Source organism: Amblyomma maculatum, chromosome 1 (assembly GCF_055883805.1).
Source record: "Amblyomma maculatum isolate TAMU_Amacu chromosome 1, ASM5588380v1, whole genome shotgun sequence".
Classification (NCBI taxonomy): Eukaryota; Metazoa; Arthropoda; class Arachnida; order Ixodida; family Ixodidae; genus Amblyomma; species Amblyomma maculatum.
The window spans coordinates 132,408,163-132,429,780 of NC_139344.1; the positions used below are offsets into that span (position 1 = coordinate 132,408,163).

General features: G+C 40.7%; 1 protein-coding gene across 1 annotated transcript in view; it reads right to left on the bottom strand.

The window, feature by feature from the left end:
* LOC146203950 (uncharacterized) overlaps positions 1–21,618 on the bottom strand; it is a 46,474-nt gene that overhangs the window by 16,852 nt on the left and 8,004 nt on the right. The window lies entirely within an intron of this gene.

Genomic DNA, 21,618 nt, shown 5'->3' on the forward strand with positions numbered 1-21,618 from the left:
CTCAGTATCTTCCCTGATAACGCTGACTATCTAACAATAAACCGAACTAATGTAGGTAATACTCATGCAGGCACACATGCGTCCTGATGCAGATTACAACTAGTTGAAAATAGCAAGGAAATGATAACACGTGGTGGCCCCACATTATCGAGAATCCTACGGCGCCCACGCGTGTGCAAAAGTGTATCACCATCCGTCGAATTAGTAAGCATACCAAGGCACGTGGCTAAACTGCGACAATGAGGGCGTCACAATGCCTATGCATTAAAAAAAAGAAAGAAACACACACAGAGAGACAACGGAGTAATGAGGATCATTAATTCAATTAAAGATCCCTATCCTGGAATCGGGATTTCGACCGCACTGCAACCGTGATGTCAGATAATCGTTTTCTCTCTTTCTGTCTGCTTCATTTTTTTTATGTGCGCGAATTCTGACTACTTCATTGTCTGCAGTTTAGCCACGTGCCTTGGTATGATTACTAATTCGATGAATGGTGATGCACTTCTGCGGACGCGTGGGCTCCGTAGGATGCTCGGTAATGACGTGCCACCACGAGCTATTATTTTCTTGTTATTTTAAACGAGTTGTGATATGCATCATTGCCCATGTGTGACTGCATGAGTGTTACCTATATTAGTTTGGTTTATTATTCAATGGTCACCGTCATCAGTGCTGATACTGAGACACCTAGCGTATAAATATAGGAACCTGCTTGTAGTCTAGTTTCTTCCGACGAAGACCGGTCCCTTCAGTCTACGAGGCGTCCATGCCACCGGCTGCTGCACCCACCGACACTACGGAACGGCGGTACGTAGCAGAAAGGCTGATTGCCCGGTGATGCGAACTCGACATTATCTAGAAACCTCCTTAAAGATAGAAAATCAGTTGAAAAACGCACCCATTCGGAGCTGCATGGTACCTCTCTAAAAGCGTGCGCAGATGCTTCCACTGCGCCAACAGGCCTTAGAATTATTATGCAGCCAGCAACCTCTGAAATGTCAGCCTGTAACAAAGATAGATGGCAAACGGTTCTAAATAAGGCAGCACTCGACCTATGGTTATTGCCACTGACCTAGCAGGTCAACAGCAAAATCTTCGCGAAATCAAGAAAAGCAACTCGTTTCCTCTTGTATACTTCAAACAAGTGACTTAGCCCTATTGGACGAATACGAAAGGGAAAAGACTGCATAGATTGCAAAGGCAAAACTAGAAAAAGATGGTCTGTAGTAATGTATTTCCACCCATAGGCATGTTGAATGACTGTTCCGCGGTCACATCTAAAACTGATACCATAGATGAACCGCGACCGCCACCCTCCGCGAGTATTGTCATCCTATCCAGTGCTAGCCTCTCCAGCGCTGAAGGGAGTCTCTTGTTGCGTGAGCTATTGTCTTCGTCTAAACACTGGACTCCTCCAGTACAACGTAATAAATACCGAGGAATGTATATAAAAGCGGTGCAGCGGGACATATTTGGAGCGCATATAAGAATAAAGTGCCTTTCAGGCACAATTTATTTCCTGATGAATCGGCAGCAATTAAAAAAAAAAGTGAGTTCTGCGGAATCAGCATTGGAGTAATGCGAAAAGACGGATGCTGTTGTTGGTTGTCTCTGGTTGCTTCTAGTTGCTTAATTCACTTCTTGTCTACCCAATTCATTCTTTGGTACTTTCAAATAGCACGCCAATGTCTTCCTGTGCTGTTTTTTGGCTCGACTTCAGGTTGCGTGGCGTCACATCCTATTGACTAACCTTAATTGACTGATTTAATTACCTATTTTAATATTTGATACTATCAAATGTGCTTCATTAACACTTTTTTTGGGGCGAGTTGGTACATGTTTGGAAAACTATCAAATGTTGCGCCAAGCCATTGGCTAATGAGACCATTTCAGCCCTTACTTTTACATTGGTTGCCTCCAGTTATTTACCTAATAACCTTATTGGCCTAATTAGTTTTTCGGACACAACATTACGTCACCCTCTATCGAATGACACCACTCATTAACCTCTATCACATCTCAATTACTCACCACTGCTGCGGACACGATTTTGCTGACGCGGTCTGCGGACAAATCTGAATATAGCGAAGTAATGATTTCCCAATAAAACTTGCGACATCCACGGAAATTGTGATAAAGCCGGCAGACAAGTGGGGTGCCATTGTTATTATGAATACGTCAGATTACTTTAGTTAAGGCCTGGGACAACTAGATGACGACACATTTTATAAATGCAAAGGTGCTGATCCAACAACGCAATACAAATCAGAATTCACTGACACACTAGATGGACTGTTGAAGGCTGTAAATATTACATATGGAATAGAGAAGTCAGATTCCTCTCAATCCAATTGCCGGCAGATTTTACTTATTACTAAAAATTCATAAGGACTACCCAGGGCAACCTATACATTCTGGTGTTGGAACGATCACCGAAAACCTCTCGCGTTATGTCGACTCCCTCATTAACAAAATTCCTTCAGAGTTCTCTTCATAGGATACCACTCATTTTCTAGCTGATATCAGTGGCTTTATTAACACACCTTGCTCGCTTCTCTTTACCTTAGATGTCATTTCACTGTATACAAATATACCGCATAGCGATGGTATTCAATCCATAATGAACGCTTACGATAAACACTGCCCTCATAGAACGGTTGAAAGTTCGGCATCAGGCACTCTGTGGAGGCTCATACTCGAGCTTAAAAATTTCTAATTTTATGACTCTCCCTACGTTCAGGTTAGTGGTACTTCAATGGGTGCCAGAATATGTCCTAATTATGCCAATATCTTCATGAGGTGCCTTGAAACAGAGTTCCTTGATATTCGTCCGTTAAAACAGTTCTTTTCAGGCGCTGTATTGATGATATTGTTACGGGCGAAGAAGCGGGCAATGGCATGGCCAGGCGCGCTCGCGCTAGGCCCGCCATCATTCATTAAACGTCATCTACCATCGCCATCGGTCATGTTCTGTCCTTTTTCTTCAGTGGCTTGCCGCCCCGTAACAATTATTTTATAATCTGGCAGCACGGCGAGCAATAACTATTTGCATTTAATGCAGATTTTAATAATTTTCATCCATCAATCTCTTTCATGCACTCGTACTCGGCTTCAACTATTAGTTTTCTCTATGTGACAGTGTCGTTTTACGGTGAAACACTAACTACTTGACTTATAGGAAACCTACTGACTGTCAACAGTATTTTAACTTTAACGGCAGCCATGTAAAGCATTGCAATAATAGTATTCCATACAGTTAGGCCGCTCGTTTTAAAAGGATATGTTCCAAGCCATCTTGCTTCTGCGGGAATTGTGAAGAACTTCGACACGTTCTAACTAAACAAAAATATTCCGCAAGGTAATTGACGGTGCCGTTAAACTCAAAGAGGCACTTGACCGCGATTCATTACTTTATTCAACAAACAATTCTGTCTCGAAACAGTAAGTTAACTTGGTTTTAATCTATTCAGCCTCTTTCCCTAATGTAACAGGTGTTCTAAGGAGATTTCACAACATCCTGATTCAAAGTGACCGCCTAAAAGGCACCTTCCGAGAACCGTTCCGAGCGGCATTCAGACATGCTAAAACTCTGCATGATATTTTGACTTCTTCGAAAACAACCCGTCCCAATTTTAGTGGCTGTACACCATGCAATAAATCTCGCTGTAAAATATGTTCCCAAATTTCAACAGTCAATAGTTGTTAGCACGGCTTTCAACTTAAAGGCATCTTCAAGGCATCTTCAAAGGCAATATTAAAGGCATCTTCACCTGTGACACTGCCAATGTAATTTACCTGCTTCAATGTTTCGCCTACCAGCTCCTTGATTTAGCCCACACTGCGACGATCTTTAGATCGCGTTTATCAATCTCAAAGCGCACAGCACAATCCTAGCCAACCTAACACTGTCCAAGCGTGTAAGCATTCCGGTCCATTCATTTTATCTTATAAAAGCCACTATATTGGAATCTGGGTTTCGATCACACTACGACCGCGATGTCAGAGAATCATTTTTATTCACAAGTTTAAGGCTGTGTCGTCATGTAAACGAAAGAGTAGGAAAGCTATGTTGACTATCTAAAAAACACTATTTCTAAATTCTGCCACTTTGAAAGATCAGCCGCGAAATGACTGGTATCTTACTACTCCATTTTCTTTCTCTCGCTATTTTTTTCTAAAGTGTACGTATTGCGACAACCTCATTGTCTGCTGTTTAGCTACGTGTCTTCGTATGATTACCAGTTCGATGAATGGTGATCCACTTTCCCGCTCGCGTGGGCTGCGTAGGATACTCGATAATGTGCCACCACGTGTTATCACTTTCTTGTTATTTTAAACCAGTTGCAATCTGGATCATGACGCATGTATGACTGCGTGAGTGTTACCTATATTAGTTTGGTTTATTGTTAGATGGTCACCGTCATCAGTACTGATACTGAGAGACCTAGCGTATAAATATAGGACACTACCTGTATCCTAGTTTCTTCCGACGAATACCGGTTCCGCGACCGAAACGTCAATACATTCTTCTTTTCACGTCTGACCTTTTTGAACGTGTTCTCAACCAAGCTCAAATAATCTCCCTGCCGCCGCTGCGCGTGATCCCGCTCTCGCAACGGTATGATGGATGAATGGATGGAATATAGGAGCGTCCCCTTTGAAACGGGATGGTAGCAGTTGTTATCATGCTCATTTTTCTCCCGATATCTTAATTATTGTTTTAGATTGGTTAACTATACCATCATTCTATTTATTGAATTTTTGTTTCTACATTAATATTATTATGTCACTTTTCTGCTTTTAAGCCAGTAATCTTCCAGTCGTTTTTTGCTAGTTTCCAACGCCGGTTTATTCACCCGACCACCGGTATCTCTAAACCCCAGAGCTTCAGGAAGAGTGACTGCGCCTGCATCGACTTCTGCATGGATACCATTACATTCGAGTATAATATGGTCAATTTTTTCAATGGAGTTACCACATACAGAGCATGCGTCATCTTCATTGTTAAATTTTGTTTTTAGCTGCGTGATCTATGCCACCCTGAACTAGCTTCAAAAAGTAGGGCACTGCGTCTTGAGTTATCAAAGAAAGCTTCCATCCTGATCTGCCTTTTCCACTTTGAGCATAATTCCACACTCTGTTCCTTTTCCATCGAATTTATCCAATTTTTAAATTCTGTGTTTTCAACTTGTTGCTTGATGCTCTTTATTTCTTCGTCCTTGTGACCAGTATACTTACTGGTTAGTTTCATAGTTTTTTTCCTACATTGTGAGTCAACGCTTTTTAGGTATATGAATTTAAATACTTTAGCTGCCCATCTGTTACTGTCCAATTTCCTCAGGCGCTCCTCATATAACATTTTACTCTGAGTTTCTCATACTTCGAAAGATGCCAACTTTCAGTGACAGTTCTTATTTTCTCCATGTTATACTTCCTTATATCGGCCACCTTGCGCTTATTGATTAGCTTTGATATCTCGGCCAATTCAATCTGGTCTGTTGGATTGGAAGGTTTCATACTCTGGCTTTTCTTAATCAAATCTTTCGCCTTCTTAGACAGCTTACCAGCATCCTCTCAACCTATCCTACCGGCTACTTCTACTGCGCATTCAGTAATGATATCTATGAAACTATTGTTCATTGCTTCCCGGGTAATGTCGCCATCCTCATTTAGAGCTGAAGATATATTCTGTGGCGAGATCCTGAACTCTTCTGCCCTCTCCCTCACCGCTAATTCATTGATGGGTTTCTTTTTTAGTAATCTGTTTCGTTTCTTCTTAAAATTAGGCTAATTCGGGACCTCACCATCTTGTGGTCACTGCATCGCACTTTCCCGATTACCTCTACATCTTGCATAATGGCGGGTGTTGAACACATTATGAAGTTAAATTCATTTTTAGTCTCCCCGTTGGGGCTTTTCCATCTCTTATTCCGGTTCTTCCGTTTGCTGAAGAAGGTATTCATGATTCTTAAGTTATTGCGCTCTGCAAAGTAGTAACTCCCCGCTGCAATTCCTCGAACCAAAGCCATAGTCACCAACTGCCTGGTCTCCTGCCTGCTTTTTACCTACCTTGGCATTGAAGTCGCCCATTAGTACAGTATACTGAGTCTTTACTTTTCGAATTTCCGATTCTACATCTTCGTAGAAGCTTTCAACTGCCTGGTCATCATAACTACATGTAGGTGCATAGGCCTGTACAGCCTCTCACTCAGCGCTCGCTGAGCACCGCCGGTTACATTCGAAGGGCACGAAGACCCGATCGGGTGCAACAACGCACTACAACGGCTGTGAGTATGCCTTTGAAGGAGCCAGTGAGGTAATTTTTTATAACCTCCATGTAAAGGCCGAAGTGGTATTAAAAAACCAAAAAAAAAAGCTCTCATATGCATAGGAATACAGGAAGTGGATCGGGGGAGGGGGGGGGGTGCTTTTTGTACACTTATGTTCGACAGACTCCAACAATCATTAGTGAGATAAATTTTACTCAACCGTGGGAAACCTTTATCTGCAAAGTTGTGGAGCATCACCAAAATTCCACTCATGCGTTGGCTCAGTGTTTGGAGCAATTTTCATACTTTCGTCATTTGATTTACGCTGGAAAACTATGAGTCTAATTATATATAACGTGCGCTGCAAGAGCTAACAGTTGACTGTTCCTTACGATAAGACTAAAGGAGTGGTAAAATTGGTCCCATTGCTCAGTTTCATAACTGTCAGCTCCAGCGCGCTGACCGTACATCTCCTAACGGAGGTCTCCCTAAGAGAGAACAAAGCACATGTAACGGCGAAGCCAAGGCATAAATTTCTCTGCCTGCGATTGAAATTCGTGATAAAAGCGTCGCCCCGACGTACAAAGGCGCCGAAGGCCAAGAGGCTACAAGATTACCAAAAGAGATAAAATGGCTAACTACGCCTCATGGTAACTATTCGAGGTATCTCGGGCTGACCTCTCGCTGATTGCGCGACGCCAGATGCATATCATAGAAATTCTTAGTGCTTGCAGTGGTGCCCTTGATGTTGTATCCTGGACTAAACTCTTTCCCAAGCTTCCTCGCCACCGCTTAAGCATGGTTTCCTCTAAAAAGGGCGCCGCGCCGCCACTATGAAAGATTTAGTTAGATTTTCTGAGGACGTCTGCCTCTTGGAGCGACTTCTTCTTCTCCTTTTTCTGCAAGAAGGCATGCATGGTGGCGTCGACCATATTGAACGCATGTGATGTCAGCATGTGTATACGTAATTGGTGGCCCGTGAAAAGGGAAAACAAAACCATTTGCCGCTGAAATGCGCGCGATCCAGTTTTCATTTGCAAAAGCTATAAAAAAATCGTGATGAGGAGCATATTGAAAAGCGTTTTTTCCCTACTGTTCGCGAATATACTTTGCTGTGCCCGTAAATGGATGACCGAAAAAAAAAAATAAAGCGGCAGATTTTGTGTTTCTTTTTCGATTTATTATTCTGCATCTCTGCGTCTGATAGCTGCAGACTGGTACGATATCAAATACCACGCTCACATGCAGACAATGAGAGAAAGTAACGAATACAATAGTTAAAAAATAGCTGTGTGAAAGCATGCGCAAAATATGCTAATAGCTGTGAGAATGTATGGCGTGCTCTAACGCGAGCTTATTGGAATTGTAAAAACTCTGCCCCTTCTTTTAATGTTTCTCTACCGTTAAATATTCATTAAAATAGTTTACTACCTTTTCGTTAATGAAGTATGTATAAGTGGCGCCGAGAAAGAGGCCTAAATGAGCAGGAAGAAGTGGTGTTTGGCGAGCATCGGCGAGGATGTTTGCCCTGTTGCAGACGAGACATAACATTGAGGAACAAGAAGTGTGCCCGTGCGAAACAAAGGCGTGTCGTCAAAACGCATTCGCAAGACATCTCGCCAACCAGCCGAAGCCACGGCAAAATTAAGTGGCAAATAAAAGTTTACGTCACTGCGAAAACTATTCAGATAAAGGAATTTTTTGTACTCTTGACTTTCGTCGTCTACTGGGCCAGTACATGAAAAGCGCCAAATGTAACCCATTTATATCTGACGCTTAAAAGGTTTACTATCTGAAACATTTGCCAGTACCGAGGGCGAAATGCCGACTGGCTTCTATTAAATCCTAGTGGCGAATGAGCGTCTGGTTAGCGTTTAAGGTCTCTACTGCAGTATCGATTACGGGCTGAGCTCTATAGTTACTGCGCTGTTTCCACGCACCGTTACATGCATTGCACCAACTGAAAGGGCTGCTGGTGTACATTTCACACACCCCTCCAGAACCTACAGAACCTGGAAGCCTAACAGCCCAAGTCGCCTGCCACGCACAAGCGTACCAATCGTATGAAGCAGAAACCCACTCCATCAAAGAGTTTTTCTCTGCGCCCGCTCCCTCCCGCCGGAATTCTTTCCTTATTTTCTTTTCACTATATACGGGTGCGGGCCTGCGGCATGCTTTCTTCGTCTCCTTTCCCCCTCTCGCCTACGTTTTGCTCTTCTCTAAAGTCCCTTGGGGCTTTACTCTTCTCAGTTGCTGCTCGGTGTGCAACTCGTTTATTTTTCCGCCTTTCTTTCGTTCGAGTCATTACATTTTTCTCGAGATTGCATGTCTGCGTGCTCTCCCGCCCACACCCGAAGCCTGGTTCTTGTCGCATTACAATACGCGTCCCTTCCCCCATCGAAACCCCTGGGGCCATTCAGCGGGCCCGGGACCGAGCCTGTCAGCACGAGCGGGGCCTTGCGGCACGAACGGAGCAGGTATAAACGCGTCGCCGTCGGCGCACCTGCGCCCCATAGTGGAATCGAGCGCGTAAGAGTGTGCGAGCACCTGCCGGCAGGGCTTCCTCCCTGCTGCTTCCACTCCCTCTTCCCCTTTCGTCCTCAGGAAGGAAACTTTCTGTTCCCGATCTACGGTTATCCCCAAAAAGGGCGGCATCTGTGTCCTCGCTATAACGCTATGCCTCTCCATCCTTCCTTACCGGCATTTTCATTTTTTTAAATTCTGGCCGTTCCAGGATTCCACGCATCTCCACGTTCACGTCCACGTACGGCAGGGAGCCCACGGCGAGGCTCGACGCAATGCAGCCGCACTTAACCAACGAGGACAACTTTGACGTCGCCGCCTACCTGCAGCGGGCAGAGGAAGCCCGATGACTGGCATGGCTGCTTATTAAAGACCAACAGCCCACCGACACCCGGTGATGTAATTAATGACAACGCCACGCTGAGTAGAATCCAGGAGACCATGTGTGGTTTTGGACTCCAATTCGCCGCCGTGGACTGAAAATCAACTGCGTCCATACTTTGTGCCATACACAAGTAATTCTCGACGGTACGACAGCATCACCAATGGCAACGCACGCGCCCAGAAATCGTACATGTTGTTCGTTTGAAGCGTTGTTACGCGCGTTAAAAAATCCGCAATGTTTAAACTTTGTAATGTTTATATATAAGTTGTCTTGCTTATTTTGGGGCATCGAGACGATGCCTTTTTTTAGAGGGGAGTAATGCCGCGAAATGTACCAAACTGTATTTGTTCTTTTTTTGCAGCCGCCAGCACGCGGCCTTATCACTCTGTTTCTGGATCGCGTATCAGTTCTGTATTCTTTGTTAATGATCGATGTCGTGAGACGCACATTTATCTGTTTCGTTGTCGCGCAAGATGCGTCGAGATCTGTCTCGAAGATTGCGATTATTTGCGTATGTTTCTTCAATATTCCAGGTTGGGCTAATTGCAGTTTTCAACGTTATCTAGATTATTCTGAGCAGCCTTTAAATTGAGTATTGACGAGTGCGACGGACATTCTCGGTTGGAAGATCGACGAGCAGTTTTTTGCTATCGCCGCCACCGAGTTGCTTAGTTCTCATTCGGGCCCAAGTCAACCCAATAAAGAGTGTGTCTGTCTCTTCTTTTGATGTGCCCGCCCTGGGCACAACTACGTGACACTATTCTATTTAGTCTATTCCAATCCATTCTAGTCTATTCTGTTCATTCTGTCTTTACCATTCTAATCTTTCTATTCTATTCTGTTTATTCTGATATATTGCATTCTATTCTTTCCATTCTAGTCCATTCTGTCCAATGTTTCTTTTGCACTCCAATTTTATTATATTCTGTCTTTTCTATTCTTTTTATTTCATTTCGTGTAGTTCAATCTATTATATTCTACTCAGTAAATTATATTCAGTCTATTGTATATATCTATTCGGATTTATTCTATTCTGCTCAATAAATTCCATTTCTAATCTATTCCAATCTGTCTATTCCGTTCTATTATATTCTGGTCTGTCATGTCTATTCCACCAATTCTATTGTGGCTACTGCAGTCTATTCTTGTCTATTCTGTCCATTCTATTCTATTATTTCTCTTTGGTGTATAGTATTCTATTTTGTCAATTCCAATATATTTTGTCCATTCTATTCTATTCCATTTCAAACGATTCTATAACTTCTATTACATTCTATGCTTTCTATTCTTTTTTGTCTATTCCAATCTATTTTATTCTATTCTGGTTATTGCATTCTATTTTATTTTTCAATTATATTTAGTTCTATTCTCTTTCATTTTAGTCTTTTTATTCTAGTCTTCTGTTCTATTTATTCTAGTCTTCTGTTCTGTTTATTCTATTCATTCTAGTCTGCTGTTCTGTCTATTCTATTCTGTTTTTCAATTCTGTTCTTGTCCGTTCTGTCTATTCTATTCTGTGTGTTTTGTCTATTGTATTTTGTCTATCCTATTATTTCCATTCCATTGTTTCGTTTATTACATTCTATTCTACTCGGTCACTTTTGTTCTGATCATTGTATTCTGTCTGTTCTAAGATTTTCTGTTTTGTCTATTCCGTTCTGTCCATTCTTTCTATTGTTTTCAGTATTCTATTTTGTCTGTACCGTTATATTTTATCTATTCTGTTCTCATCCGTTCTATTCTTTCTATTCCATTTTATGCTTTCTATTCTATTCCATTCTTTTCTATTCTATTCTGTCTATTTTATTCTACCTATTTTATACTACCCTGTCAATTCTATTCCAATCATTCCATTCTATCTATTCTAAAGAAGAGATTAGATTAGAATAGAATAAAATGGAATAAAATTGAATAGAATATACAAAATATAATGGTATAGACAACATAGAACACTATAAAAAGAATAGAAATGGTGGACTAGAATGGAGTTGATAGAACAGATTAGAATAGATAGAATTGAAAGATCGGTATAGAATTTACAGAGTAGATTAGAATTGAATGAAATAGCATGGAATATAATAGCCCGAATAGAAAAATTGGGCAAAATACAATAAAAATAGAATGACCGCAATAGAGTTGACAGAGTAGAATAAGATAGAATGGAAGGGGAAGAATACAATGGAATGGACAGAATAGAATTGACAGAGTAGACAGAATACAATAAAAAGAATGAACTGAATAGATTAGAATACACAGAACAGATGGAATGTAGTTGACAGAGTAGAATGGTATAAACAAAATAGAATGGAATAGAAAGAATACAATAGAATAGACAGAATACAATAACCAAAATGGAACAGAATGGAAAAAACAGCATAGAATAGAGGGAATGGAAGACTGGAATGGATAGAATAAACAGAACAGTAGATTACAATATTAATAGAATGAAATAGAGTAGAAGAGAATGAAATAGAATGAAAGAATAATATAGAATACAATAGATAGAATATAATGGGTAATATAGAATAGATTGGAATAGAGAGAATAGTATAAAATAGAATGCATCGAAAGGAAAAATTATGGATTGGGTCAGAATAGAATAGAATGAACAAATTATAATGGTATTGACAAAATAGAGTACCTTAGACAGAAGAGAAAGAATAGAAGAGAAAATACAGAATGAACAGAATAGAATAGATTTTAATACATAGAATGGATTTGACGGAATAGAATAGAATAGAAGAATTTGACGGAATAGAATAGAACAAATTGGAATAAAAAGAATAGAATCGATAGAAAAATAAAAGATTAGACAGACTGCGCCAGGATATCAAGAATAGACTGGATTAGAATAAAAAAGGTAAAATATATTGGTATAGACAAAATGGAAAGATTAGAATGGAATAGACAAAATGGACGAGAATAGATAGAAAGGAATGGACAGAAAAGAATTGAAAGGGTAGAATAGAACATATAAAATAGAAAGATGGATTGGAATAGAACGAATAGTAAATAATGAAAGGAACAAGAATGGAATAGAAAGCAGAAAGGAATAGACAGAACAGTAGACTAACATGAAAAGAATAGAAGAGAAAGAATTGTGTAGACAAATTGTACAGAATACCATAGACAGAATAGAATAGATAGAATGGACTAGAATAGAAAGAAGAGACTGGATTGAATGGAATGACAAGAATACAATATATTAGAATAGAATAGACAAAACGGTATGGTATAGACAAAATAGAATACTAAAACAACAGAAAGAATGGACTAGAATAGAATAGACAGATTAGCTTGGATAGAATAAATAGAATAGAGTGATTGGAATAGAATTGACAGGGTAGTACAAAATAGGTAGAATAAAATACACGGAATGAAATTGATAGAATACAAAAGAATAGAAAGCATAAAATGGAATAGAAAGAATAGAACGGATTAGAATAGATAAAATTTACCTGCACAACCAAAATAGAATAATAAAAAAAGAATGGAAAGAATGGACAGAATGGAATAGACAAAACAGAAAAGCTTAGAATAGATAGAATACAACGATCAGAATAAAAGTGACCGAGTAGAATAGAATAGAATGTAATAAACGAAACAATGGAATAAAAAGAATAGGATAGACAAAATAGAATAGACGAAAAACACAGAATAGAATAGACAACGGACTACAACAGAATTGAAAAACAGAATAGAGTAGACACAACTGCAGACTAGAATAAATAGAATAAACAACTGAATACTAGAATGAAAAGACTAAAATGAAATAGAATAGAACTAAATACAATTGAAAAAATAAAGTAGAATGCAATTGGAATTGACAAAATAGAGTACTATAGACCAAAGAGAAATAATAGAATAGAATGGACAGAATAGACTAGAATGGACTGCAGTAGCCACAATAGAATTGGTGGAATAGACATGACAGACTGGAATATAATACAATGGAATAGACAGATTGGAATAGAATAGAAATGGAATTTAATAAGCAGAATAGAATAAATTAGAGTACATATATAGAATAGACTGAATAGAATTTACTGAGTAGAAAATATTAGAATGAACTAGACGAAATGGAATAAAAAGAATAGAAAAGACAGAATAAAATAAAATTGGAATACAACAGAAACATTAGACAGAATAGCCAGAATAGAAAGAATAGACTGGATTAGAAAGATTAGAATGGTTTAGAATAAAGACAAGATATGAGGGTATAAAAAGTGGAATTTTATAGAATAGAAAACAGAATGAAAAAGACAGAAAAGACAAAATGGACTACAATAGACAGAACAGAATAGATAGAAAGGAATTGACATAGTATAAAAGAATAGAATATAAAAGAATAGACGGAATGGAATTGAAAGAGTAGAATAGAATAGAATGAACACAACAGTAGACTACCATAGATGGAAATGAATAAACAGAACAGTATGCAAGAATAAAAAGGTTACAGTAGAATAGAACAGAAAGAATAGAGTAGACAATATAGCATTGAAAGAATAAGGTATAATGGAATTGCCAGAATAAAATAAAATTGATTAGAATAGAATAGAAATGAATAGAAAGCATAGAATTAAATAGAAAGAATACGATAAAATTGACAGAATAGAGTAAAGAAAATACAGAGCACATTCGACAAAATAGACAGAATGGACTAGAATAGAATGAATATACTAGATTATAATGGAATAGGAAGATTAGACTGAATTAGAATAGAATAGACAAAATATATAGGTATAGACGAAATAGAATAGGTGCTAAATACAAATAGAATTGACTAAAATGAAATAGACAGAATAGAAAAGATTAGAATGGATAGAATAGAATGAATGCAGTAAAATTGAGACAGTAGAATAGTATAGACTAGATATTGATTAGATGGAATGCAATTGACAGAGTTGAATGGAATAGACGAAACGAAATACAAGAGAAAGAATACAATAGAATAAACAGAATACAATGGAGAAAATAGACAGAATAGAATAGACAGAACGGACTAGAATGGAATGGATATTACAGAATAGAAAACAGGTAACAGTAGACTGGAATAGAGTGGACAGAACAGTAGATTAAATTGAAAAGAATAGAATGGTAGAAGAGAAAGAATAGAATAGGCGAAATAGAGCTAAAAGAATAAAGTAGTATGGAATAGCCTGAATAGAATGCAATATATTAGAATAAACAGAATAGAATAGAAACCATAGAATGCAATAGAGAGATTAGAATGGAATAGAAAGATTAGAATGGTATAGACAAAATGAACAGAATAGACTAGAATGGATTGGATTAGACAAAATAGAACAGTGTCATGTAGTAGTGCCAAGGCCACGCACATCAAAAGAAGACACAGACACAAACTTTATTGGGTTGACTTGCGCCCGAATGAGAACTAAGCAACTCGGTGGCGGCGATAGCAACAAACTGCTTGTCGATCTTCGAACCAAGAATGTCCGTCGCACTCGTCAATGCTCGATTTCAAGGCTGCTCAGAACAATCTAGATAACATTGAAAACTGCTATTAGCCCAACCTCGAACATACGCAAATAATCGCAATCTTCTAGACAGATGTCGATGCATCTTCTGCGACAACGAAATTGATAAATGTGCGTCTCGCGACATCGATCATTAACAAAGAATACAGAACTGATACGCGAGCGAGAAACAGAGTGATAAGGCCGCATGCTGGCGGCTGCAAAAAAAGAACAAATACAGTTTGGTAGATTTCGCGGCATTACTCCCCTCTAAAAAAAAGGTATCGTCTCGATGCCCCAAAATAAACAAAGCAAGTTATATATAAACATTACAAAGTTTAAACATCGCGGATTTTTTAACGCGCGTAATAACACTTCAGACGAACAACATATACGATTTCTGGGCGCGCGCGTTGCCATTGAGATGCTGTCGTACCGTCGGGAATTACTTCATAGTCGATTTGTCCGACGCAGCGAAGGATTGAGTATGGCACAAAGTATGGACGCAGTAGATTTTCACTTAGTCCACTGCGGCGAATTGGAGTCCAAACCCACTCATGGTCTCCTGGATTCTACTCAGCGTGGCGTTGTCATAAGTTGTATCACCGGGTGTCGGTGGGCTGTTGGTGTTTAATACGCAGCCGTACGAGTTATCGGGCTTCCTCTGCCCGCTGCAGGTAGGCGGCGACGTCAAAGTTGTCCTCGTTGGTTAAGTGCGGCAACATTGCGTCGAGCGTCGTCGTGGGCTCCCTGCCGTACGTGGACGTGGAGAGTCCTGGAATCCTGGAACTGCCAGAATTAAAAAAAAAATGAAAATGCCGGAGGAAGGAAGGATGGAAAGGGATAGCGTTATAGCGTGGAGACAGATGCCGCATTTTTTGGGGATAACCGTAGAACGGGAACAGAAAGTTTCCTTCCTGAGGACGAAAGGGGAAGATGGAGTGGAAGCAGCAGGGAATAAGCCCTGCCGGCAGGTGCTCGCTCACTCTTACGCGCTCGATTCCACAATGGAGCGCAAGGTGCGCCGAGGGCGGCGCGTTTCTTCCTGCTCCGTTCGTGCCGGAAGGCCCCGCTCGTGCTGACAGGCTCGGAACTGGGCACGCTGAATGGCCCCAAGGGTTTCGATGGGGGAAGGGACGCGTATTGCCATGCGACAAGAACCAGGCTGGAATGATTTAATTGGGTGCGGGCGGGAGAGCGCGAAGACATGCACTCTAGACAAAAATGTAATGACTCGAATGAAAGAAGAGCGGAAAAATAAAAGAGTTGCACACCGAGCAGCAGCTGCGAAGAGTAAAGCCCCGAGGTTCTTTAGAGAAGAGGAAAAGGTAGGCGAGAGGGGGAAAGGAGACAAAGAAAGCATGCCGCAGGCCCGCACCCGTATATAGAGAAAAGAAAATATGGAAAGAATTCCGGCGGGAGGGAGCTGGCGCAGAGAAAACCTCTTTGATGGAGTGGGTTTCTGCTGCATACGATTGGTACGTTTGTGCGTGGCAGGCGACTGGGGCTGTTAGGCTTCCAGTTTCTGTAGGTTCTGGAGGAGGGTGTGAAATGTACACCAGCAGCCCTTTCAGTTGGCGCAATGCATGTAACGGTGCGTGGAAACCGCGCAATAACTATAGAGCTCAGCCCGTAATCGATAATGCAGTAGAGACCTTAAACGCTAACGAGACGCTCATTCGCCACTCCGCTTAAATAGAAGCAATATGGGACGTATTGCACAGTCGGCATTTCGCCCTCGGTACTCGCAAACGTTTCAGATATTTAACATTTAAGCGTCAGATAGCAATGGGTTACATTTGGCGCTTTTCGTGTACTGGCCCAGTACACGACGAAAGTCAAGAGTACAAAAAATTCCTTTATCTCACTAGTTTTCGCAGTGACGTAAACTTTTATTTGCCACTTATTTTTGCCGTGGCTTCGGCTGGTCGGCGAAATGTCTTGCGAATGCGGTTTGACGTCACGCCTTTGTTTCGCACGCGCACACTTCTTGTTCCGCAGTGTTATGTCTCGTGTGCAACAGGGCAAACATCCTCGCCGATGCTCGCCAAACACCACTTCTTCCTGCTCATTTAGGCCTCTTTCTCGACGCCACTTATACATACTTCATTAAGGAAAATGTAGTAAACTATTTTAATGAATATTTAATGGTAGAGAAGCATTAAAAGAAGGGGCAGAGTTTTTACAATTCCAATAAGCTCGCGTTAGACCAGGTCATACACTCTCACAGCTATTAGCATATTTTGCGCATGCTTTCACACAGCTATTTTTTAACTATTGTATTCGTTACTTTCGCTCATTGTCGGTATGTCGGTTACTTTCTCTCCTTGTGGTATTTGATATCGTACCAGTCTGCAGCTATCAGACGCAGAGATGCAGAATAATAGATCGAAAAAGAAAAAGAAAATCGGCCGCTGTATCTTTTTTTTTTTTTGGCCATCCATTCACGGGCACAGCAAAGTATATCTGCCAAGAGTAGGGAAAAAACTCTTTTCATTTTGCTCCTCATCTCGATTTTTATATAGCTTTTGCAAATAAAAACTGAATAGCGCGCATTTCAACGGCAAATGGTTTTGTTTTCCCTTTTCACGGGCCACCAATTACGTAAACACATGCTGACATCACCTGCGTTCAATATGGTCGACTCCACCATGCATGCCTTCGTGCAGAAAAAGGAGAAGAAAAAGTCGCTCCAAGAGGCAGACGTCCTCAGAAATTCTAACTAAATCTTTCATAGTGGCGGCGCGGCGCCCTTTTCAGAGGAAACCATGCTTAAGCGGTGGCGAGGAAGCTTGGGAAAGAGTTTAGTCCAGGATACAACATCAAGGGCTCCACTGCAAGCACTAAGAATTTCAATGATATGCATCTGGCGTCGCGCAATCAGCGAGAGGCGACCCAGAGATACCTCGAAGAGTTACCATGAGGCATAGTTAGCCATTTTATCTCTTTTGTTAATCTTGTAGCCTCTTGGCCTTCGGCGCCTTTGTACGTCGGGGCGACGCTTTCATCACGAATCTCAATCGCAGGCAGAGAAAGTTATGCCTTGGCTTCGATGTTACATGAGTTTTGTTCTCTCTTAGAAAGACCTCCGTTAGGAGATGTACGGTCAGCGCACAGGAGCTGACAGTTATGAAACTTAGTAATGGGACCAATTCTTCCCCTCTTTTAGTCTTATCGTAAGGAACAGTCAACTGTTAGCTCTTGCAGCACACACTATATAATTAGACTCATAGTTTTCCAGCGTAAACCAAATGACGAAAGTATGAATAATGTTCGGAACACTGAGCCAACGATGAGTGGAAATTTTGGTGATGCTCCACAAATTTGCAGATAAATTTTTCCCACGGTTCAGTAAAATTTATCTCACTAATGATTGTTGGAGTCTGTCGAACATAAGTGTACAAAAAGCACCCCCCCCCCCCTCCCCCGATCCACTTCCTGTATTCCTATGCATAAGAGAGAGGCTGTACAGGCCAATGCACCTACATGTAGTTATGATGACCAGGCAGTTGAAAGCTTCTACAATGATGTAGAATCGGCAATGCGAAAAGTAAAGACGCAGTATACTGTACTAATGGGCGACCTCAATGCCAAGGTAGGGAAAAAGCAGGCAGGAGACCAGGCAGTAAGTGACTATGGCTTTGGATCGAGTAATAGCAGGCGGGAGTTTCTAGTTTGCAGAGCGCAATAACTTAAGAATCATGAATACCTTCTTCAGCAAACAGAAGAACCGGAAATAGACATGGAAAAGTCCCAAAGGGGAGATTAAAAATGAAATTGACTTCATAATGTGTTCAACACCCGCCATTATGCAAGATGTAGAGGTAATCAGGAAGTGCGATGGAGAGACCACGAGATGGTGAGGTCCCGAATCAGCCTAAATATGAAGAATTAACGCAACAGATTACTAAAAAAGAAACCCATCAATGAATTAGCGGTGAGAGAGAGGGCAGAAGAGTTCAGGATCTCGCCACAGAATATATCTTCAGCTCTAAATGAGGATGGCGACATTACCCGGGAAGCAATGAACAATAATTTCATAGATATCACTACTGAATGTGCAGTAGAAGTAGCCGGTAGGATAGGTTGAGAGGATGCTGGTAAGCTGTCTAAGAAGACGAAAGATTTGATTAAGAAAAGCCAGAGTATGAAAGCTTCCAATCCAACAGACCAGATTGAATTGGCCGAGATATCAAAGCTAATCAATAAGCACAAGGTGGCCGATATAAGGAAGTATAACATGGAGAAAATAAGAACTGTCACTGAAAGTTGGCATCTTTCGAAGTATGGGAAACTCAGAGTAAAATGTTATATGAGGAGCGCCGGAGGAAATTGGACAGTAACAGATGGGCAGCTAAAGTATTTAAATTCATATACCTAAAAAGCGTTGACTCACAATGTAGGAAAAAAACTATGATACTAACCAGTAAGTATACTGGTCACAAGGACGAAGAAATAAAGAGCATCAAGCAACAAGTGAAAAACACAGAATTTAAATATTGGATAAATTCGATGGAAAAGGAACAGAGTGTGGAATTATGCTCAAAGTGGAAAAGGCAGATCAGGATGGAAGCTTTCTTCGATAACTCAAGACGCAGTGCCCTACTTTTTGAAGCTAGTTCAGGGTGGCATAGATCACGCAGCTAAAAACAAAATTTAACAATGAAGATGACGCATGCTCTGTATGTGGTAACTCCATTGAAACAATTGACCATATTATACTAGAATGTAATGGTATCCATCCAGAAGTCGATGCAGGCGCAGTCACTCTTCCTGAAGCTCTGGGGTTTAGAGATACCGGTAATCGGGTGAATAAACCGGCGGTGGAAACTAGCAAAAAACGACTGGAAGATTAGTGGCTTAAGAGCAGAAAAGTGACATAATAATATTAATGTAGAAACAAAAATTCAATAAATAGATTGAAGGTATAGTTAACCAATCTAAAACAATAATTAAGATATCGGGATAAAATTGAGCATGGTAGCAACTGCTACCATCCCGTTTCAAAGGGGGCACCTATATTCCATCCATTCATCCATCATACCGTTTCGAGAGCGGAATCACGCGAAGCTGCGGCAGGGAGATTATTTGAGGTTGGTTGAGAACACGTTCAAAAAAGGTCAGACGGGAAAAGAAGAATGTATTGAAGATCGGCCGCGGAACCGGTCTTCGTCGGAAGAAACTAGGATACCGGTAGTGTCCTATATTTATACGCTAGGTCTCTCAGTATCAGTACTGATGACGGTGACCATCTAACAATAAACCAAACTAATGTAGGTAAAACTCACGCAGTCATACATGCGTCATGATCCAGATTGCAACTGGTTTAAAATAACAAGAAAATGATAACACGTGGTGGCACATTATCGAGAATCCTACGCAGCCCACGCGAGCGCAAAAGTTCATCACCATTCATCGAACTGGTAATCATACGAAGACACGTAGCTAAACAGCAGACAATGAGGTTGTCGCAATACGTACACTTTATAAAAAAATAGCGAGAGAGAGAGAATGGAGTAGTAAGATACCAGTCATTTCGCGGCTGATCTTTAAAAGTGGCAGAATTTAGAAATAGTGTTACATAGATAGTCAACATAGCTTTCCTACGCTTTCGTTTATATGACGACACAGCCTTAAACTTGTGAATTAAAAATGATTCTCTGACTTCGCGGTCGTAGTGTGATCGAAACCCAGATTCCAATATAGTGACTTTAATATGATAAATTGAATGAGCCTGAATGCTTACACGCTTGGACAGTGGTAGGAGGGCTAGGATTGTGCTGTCTGCTTTGCGATTGATAAACGCGATCTAAAGATCGTCGCAGTGTGCCCTAAATAAAGGAGCTGGTAGGCGAAACATTGAAGCAGGTAAATTACATTGGCAGTGTCACAGGTGAAGATGCTTTTAATTTTGATACGGTAGTTGAAAGCCGTGCTAACAACTATTGACTGTTGTCATTTGGGAACATATTTTACAGCGAGATTTATTGCATGGTGTACATCCACTAAAATCGGGACGGGTTGTTTTCGAAGAAGTCAAAATATCATGCAGAGTTTTAGCATGTCTGAATACCGCTCGGAACGGTTCTCGGAAGGTGCCTTTTAGGCGGTAACTTTGAATCAGGATCTTGTGAAATCTCCTTAGAACACCTGTTACATTAGGGAAAGAGGCTGATTAGGTTAAAACCAAGTTAGCTTTCTGTTCCGAGACAGGATTGTCTGTTGAATAAAGTAATGACTCGCAGTCAAGTGCCTCTTTGAGTTTAACGGCGCCGTCAATTAACTTTGCGGAATATTTTTGTTTAGTTAGAACGTGTCGAAGTTCTTCACAATTCCCGCAGAAGCCAGATGGCTTGGAACATATCCTTTTAAAACGAGCGACTTAACTGTATGGAATACTATTATTGCAATGATTTACATGGCTGCCGTTAAAGTTAAAATACTGTTGACAGTCAGTACGTTTCCTATAAGTCAAGTAGTTAGTGTTTCACCGTAAAACGACACTGTCACATAGAGAAAACTAATAGTTGAAGCCGAGTACGAGTACGTGAAAGAGATTGATGGATGAAAATTATTAAAATCTGCATTAAATGCAAATAGTTATTGCTCGCCGTGCTGCCAGATTATAAAATAATTGTTACGGGAAAGAGACAGAACATGACCGATGGCGATGGTAGATGACGTTTAATGAATGGTGGCGGGCCTAGCGCGAGCGCGCCTGGCCACGCCATTGCGCGCGTCTTCTTCGCCCGTAACAATATCATCGATACAGCGCCTGAAAAAAACAGTTTTAACGGACGAATATCAAGGAACTCTGTTTCAAGGCACCCCATGAAGATATTGGCATAATTAGGACCTATTCTGGTGCCCATTGAAGTACCACCAACCTGAACGCAGGGAGAGTCATAAAATTAGAAATTTTTTAATGTTGAGTATGAGCCTCCACAGAGTACCTGATGCC